A 6,088-nucleotide genomic window follows, 5' to 3' on the forward strand; every position below is an offset into this window, starting at 1 on the left:
AAAGTTGACTCTGATTAAGAATCACAGACCTTCTTAAGGAAACAGTGATTATGCATCACAATGAAAGGGTAAACACAGCCCAGGAATGGAGAATTGGCCAATTGTTCTTCCCAGCTGGGAGCACCAGTCCCCTTTTGATAGCAGGCTTATTGTCTGTGTGTATAAATTTCCCAAATTCTCCCCCAGTGGCCCAAAGGAGGAATAAAGAAGAACCATTTTTTAACCTTCTGAAATGAAAAGGAGTCCCAAACCTGCTCTGAATTTTGGCTGAGCAGACACTCCTGTCTAAGGACCACATTTATTGCTCTGGATCTCCCTCGGGAATCAGATTTATTTCAGAGGAATCCCTGTCCACAAAAGAGGAGAAACAAGGACTTGGACTTACTTGGGAAATGGAGTTCAAATCAGTTATGCCCTGAATTAGATATGCTCAGTTGCTCAGCCGTGTCCAACTCTTTGAGACCCCATGGACTGTAGCCCACCAGTCTCCTCTGTCCATGGGATTTTTCAGGAAAGAATACGGGAGTGTGTTGCCACTCCCTTCTCCAGAGCATCTTCCCAATCCAGGGATCAATAGCTTTATTGCTTTGTCAGGCAAAGGGGACCACAGCAGGTTAACTGTGTTAATGCTCTCAAAACCTTGGAAGGGATAATGAGGAGTTTTACAGTAAAGGTTCAAGGAGCAGGGCATGGTCAGCTCATGGACATCCTTCTGATGGGTTTGTGGTAAGGAGTGGGAGTCAGCATCATCAGCCTTCTGGTTCCAACTGGTCTAGGATCGTATGTGCTTATGGGCAGCATGCAGTTAACCTCTTCCACCAGGTGTGAGTTTCAGTATCTGCAAAACAGCTCAAAGGACATGGCTCAGAATATTGTCTACAGTCCTTGAGGAAGAACTAAATGTTCTTGATTTTCTTTAATGGTGAAAGCATTCTTATTTTGTCTTCAGTTCAGTTCAGTCACTCAGTCGTGTCCAACTCTTTCCGACCCCATGGACTGCAGCACGCCAGGCTTCCCTGTCCATCACCAACTCCCAGAGCTTGCTCAAACTCATGTCCATTGAGTCAGTGATGCCATCCAACCATCTCATCCTCTGTTGTCCCCTTCTCCTCCTGCCTTCAATCTTTCCCAGCATCAGGGTCTTTTCCAATGAGTCAGTTCTTTGCATCAGGTGGCCAAAGTATTGGAGCTTCACCTTCAGCATCAGTCCTTCCAATATTTTGTCTTGCTTGACTTTTTCTTTCTTTCTGCATTTTCTCACTTCTCTGATTAAAATCATTCTTTGACTAAATTTTTCTACAGAAAAAAGCAGGTGGAGAACATGGGTTGGGGTCTATTCTGGGAAGGCCTCATAGGGTCCTGCTGGGCTACAAGGCAGTGTTGTCTTCAAGGGCATTGTCAACTCAATGGACATGAGTTTGAGCAAGCTCCAGGAGATGGTGAAGGACAGGGAAGCCTGACGTACTGCACTCTATGGGATCTCAAAGAGTTGGCCATGACTGAGCAACACATTCAAATGATAAAGAGGTTAATAGGGCTACAGTTCTGAGAGGAGCGGGCCTGGATGTGGGTGTCAGATATCAAATGACACTTGGGTTGGGAGGGAGGGGCTGTGGAAGTAGGGGGTCACGTGTCCCTTCTAGAGGGTTGTGGTTCCAGCCCGTGCTGGCTCCATGTTCCCAGAGAGTCTTGTTTCTGAAGACGAGCTTGGCATCTGGCTTCTGAGAAATATTACCACCGTTAAGTATCAGTCACTAAATCAGTTCATCTTTACATGCCCAGGACAAATGAGATGCAATCGGGAGGCTAATTTGACCTTTAGGCTTCCAGCTTTCAACTTCTGTCCTAGAGGATGAGAAATGAGGTTCTGCTAAGGTGGTGAGAAGCACCACATGCTTTCTCCCCCCAAATTTATATGCTGAGACTAACGCCCCCCCCCCAGTGATGGTACTGGAGGTAGGACCTCTGGAGGGGGGTGACTAGGGCATGTGAGATGTGAGTGGGGCCCCCATAATGGAATTAGTGCCCCCCTTTGAGGAGGAAGAGGACTAGTCCTCTCTCTCCGTCATGTGGGGACACAGTGAGAAAGTGGCCATCTATAAATGGGGGGCCCTCCACCACCCCAGAACCAAATGGTGCTGGCACACTGCTGATGGGCCCCCAAGCCTCCAGAACTATGAGAAGTTTATGTCTGCTGTTAAAGCCACCCAGCCTGTGGCATTCTTTCACTGCAGCCGGAACTCAGATGAGTCCACTCTGGGGCCAGCAGATGCCTTGACGACCCCCGCTCATCCAGTTTGCCCGTGGGGAGAGGCTTGTCTGCTTTCTTCTTTGCTCCTCCAGGCTGCTGTGAGCAGGGGTGCATGTGCGTGTGTAGCTGTCTGCCGCCTCCCTCAAGGTCGGGGCATAGACTCAAGCTAAAGTGACGTTGGTTCTTCCTGTGCTTGTGAAAAGTGCTGCAAGTGGTCCCCAAAGAGCTGCTTAATTAATCTTTTGGTTACTCCAGAGAGCATCTGGGGGGTGCTGGCACAGGAGGGTCCTTAGGAGGGCTTCGCACAGGTACCCTCTGCCTTTTAAAAAAATTTTATTGGAATAGAGTTGCTTTACAGTGTTGTATTATTTTCTGCTGTATGGCAAAGTGAATCAGTTACATGTATACATATAACCCCTCTCTTTTGGATTTCCTTCCCATTGAGGTTACCATAGAGTACTGAGTAGAGTTCCCTGTGCTATACAGTAGGTTCTCATCAGTTATTTATTTTGTACATAGTAGAGTATATGTATTCCCTGGTGGCTCAGATAGCTATACAGTAGGTTCTCATCAGTTATTTATTTTGTACATAGTAGAGTATATGTATTCCCTGGTGGCTCAGATAGTAAAGAATCCACCTGCCAATGCAGGAGACATAGGTTCGATCCCTGGGTTGGGAAGAACCCTGGAGTAGAAAATGGCAATCCGCTCCAGTATTCTGGCCTGGAGAATCCTGGCAGGCTACGGTCCGTGGGGTCGCCAAGAGTCAGACACAGCTGAGTGACTAAGCATGCACGCAGTGTATATGTATTAATTTCAATCTCCCTGTTTACCTCTTGTTTTTGAAAGCTTTTCTTTACCACTTTACTTTTACAAAAAGCCTACAGTAGTACCCTTTTTTGAAAACAGAAGAGGATTTTCACTTTTACAAAAATAGCGTAAAGTGAAAATCACGCCCAGTGTTTGCTTTGCGGGGAGCTGAGCTGTTATGGAGGCGCTGAGCACTCAGCGCGATGAGAACGGCCCCGGCAAATCTCCTTTCTTCCCTGGAACTGCCTCACATCTCAGCATCCACCTGCGGTAAGCTTTGAACCGATTTTGTGCTTAATCTTGATTTATTTTGTGTATCCATTAGCAAGACATGTCCTAAGGCAATTGCTTCTTTGCTTTACACCATTTCGACTTAGGAAAGATTTCATACGTATGCTCTGCTTTTGCGTATCAGGGGGCGCCTGTGTACTGAGAGCTGACAGATTTTAATGGCACCACTCCAGTTCAGTGTATCACTGCGGACTCTGTGTGATGTAGGACTGTGCCCAGGAGGGAGTGCGTTAGTTAACAGGGAGCAGCTCAGAGGTAAGGGCTTGGGGGAGGTGGGTGCAGGCACCAACTCCGCCTTGCTCTGGTGATGGAGCTAATAACACAAACAGAAATCCTACCAGGATCTTCCCTGGCTGACTGCCTGTGTGTGTCAGTACTTGACAATGTTATTGGGATCAGTCTTCACAACCACCTCCAGAGTGACATGGTATGATTAGTTCCCACTTACAGGGGAGTCCATCATTGGAGTGTACCCGCAGACCAAGCCAGCTGACCCACCAGCCAGCCTGGCCATGTTCCGCCCCCCTCGGGGGGCTCTGGCCACTCGAGCTCCTGACCGCGCCTTCAGCCCTGCTCATTCCCCTTGGTTCTGCATTTGGTTCAGAGCAGGCAGTGGGGGAGGGGGAACGCCCTGCACCAGGCTGCTCTGATTACACGACTTACTAACATCCACTCTTCCAGAGGGTAGGAGGGCGGATGACACGGACTGTGTGAAGTGTCCCATACAGTGAGTGCCACAATAGGTACATTTTAGGGGACCCCACCTCAATATCGAGTCTTCCCTGGTGGTTCAGTGGTAAAGAATCTGCCTGCCGATGCAGGAGATGGGGGTTCAATCCCTGGATGGGGAAGATCCCCTGGAGAAGGAAATGGCTACCCACTCCAGTATTCTTGTCTGGAGAATCCCATGGACAGAGGGACCTGGCGGGCTACAGTCCGTGGGGTCACAGAGAGTCAAACACGACTGAGCACAAACACACACACACACAATAAACACCTCAAAACCTCAGTGGCTTTGAGCATCAGACATCTGTATTTCTCATTCACAGGGTTAGGGTCAAGTTCAGCTTTGCTCCAGCATCTCCGTTTTCCTGGGGCCAGTCGTCGCCCACGGCTGCATCTGCTCCCTGTGGCAGGAGCAGCAGCGGAGCGAAGGAAACAAAGAAAACAGGCAACTTTCAGTGTTTGAGGTTGAAGTAGGTTGACATCCAAAATCCTCTGTGTCCCAAAGTCTGGATCAGGGCAAGACTCTTCCCTGGCCAGTGGGTAGTCTTGGCAAGTCATATGATCAAGAGCAGGATGCATCACTGTCTGGGGTCAGGGGTGAAATTCAGGAGCAAGAGGAGCTTCCCCAACAAGCTAAGATGAGAGAAGAATATACCCACGTGAAGAGGTCCACCATCAGCTCTCCGACACCAGCCCCTCTGTTACATCCCTCCAGGCAGAGACTGGAATATTCCTCTTCCTGGCCTGTCCCGGGGAGAGGTCATGGTCCTGAGCATTGCTCTTATGCACACAAACCAGCTGGTTGTCCTTCTCTCTTTCTTTTTTTTTCCCCTCCTGACTATGGTATCATTCACCTTGTTTGCACATATTCTGAATCACCTACTTAAAGGAAATTTTTCTTGCCCAGATCTATGCATCCTTGTAAGCTACCTAAACGCAAATGAACAAAAGAGCACAAACCTGCCAAGATGTATTTTTAATGACTTGGCACTCCTTGAGAGAAAGCCCTGGGCATGTTGCTGCTGCCTGCCAACTCCATACCTTTGCTGTGGACGAGCACCCACAGAAGGTAATCAGTGTGTGATGAAGGCTGTAACACACAGAGGTGATGACTCAGGGCTGTCATGGCCCTTTAGTTACCAACTGCTGGAAGCCTCTACCTCCTCATCTGTAAAAACAGAGTGTTGCCTATGATGCTGAATTAAAGGCAGCCCAGCAGTGTGCTGAGAGAGTGGTGTTGGAATCAGACCTAGAATATGAATCCGGGTGGGCACTTCCATCGCTTCCCCACGCCTCAGTGTCCTCATCTAAAAATAGAGGAGAACAGCTCTGAACTTATAAAATTACCCCGAGGACACAATACATGAGGATTTGGAAGGGATTTCGTACAACGATGAGCGTGCGGCACTTCCACTAGGGTTTGATGGCATTGGAATGACTGTCCCTGTTTGTTTTTTAGACCAAACAATAAACTGTGGTTTGCTGATGTGTGGTGAGTGGTAGGGTATTTGTTTTATCGCTTTTATTGACTCAGCTGCTGGAGAGAGTTTTGCGCCAGACAGGGACTGCCAAAAAGACTATACCGGAGTCTGCTGGCTTTCAGTCACCCAGCTCAGAGCCTGTGGTCTGTCACTGTTTTGTCGGTGATGCCAGGCTCCTGGGAGCACACTGGTGTCCCGGTGTGGGAGGTTATAAAACGGGCTGCAAATTCTCCCCTTGTCTGTACCCATGCCTGGCCATGTTTTGATGCACAGAGTCTGTTTCTCTGCCTCTTGAGTCTGAGTCGGCCGTGGCACTAGCTTTGGTCAGTGGGAGGTTAGCAAACATGAAGCAAGCAGGGACTCAAGAGTGCTTGTCCACCGGGGCTCTGCCGTGGAGCGTCTGGGATCCGAATGCATGGCGCACCTGGCAGACGAAGAGAGTCACCCCACCCAGCCTCCCCCACCGCTCTTATCTGGCATCCAGCCGACCCCTGAAGCAGAGTCATTAGCTGGTTGGTACTTGACCGCA

General features: G+C 49.0%; 1 long non-coding RNA gene across 1 annotated transcript; it reads left to right on the forward strand.

Moving 5' to 3' along the window:
- The first annotated feature begins 2,884 nt into the window (after window positions 1–2,884).
- LOC133260302 (uncharacterized) lies at window positions 2,885–5,564 on the forward strand. The gene is made up of 3 exons (XR_009740735.1): window positions 2,885–3,331; window positions 3,477–3,607; window positions 4,402–5,564. It is a non-coding gene; the product is annotated as an uncharacterized LOC133260302 (long non-coding RNA).
- The last annotated feature ends 524 nt before the right edge of the window (window positions 5,565–6,088 follow it).

Source organism: Bos javanicus, chromosome 14 (genome assembly GCF_032452875.1).
Source record: "Bos javanicus breed banteng chromosome 14, ARS-OSU_banteng_1.0, whole genome shotgun sequence".
Taxonomy (NCBI): Eukaryota; Metazoa; Chordata; class Mammalia; order Artiodactyla; family Bovidae; genus Bos; species Bos javanicus.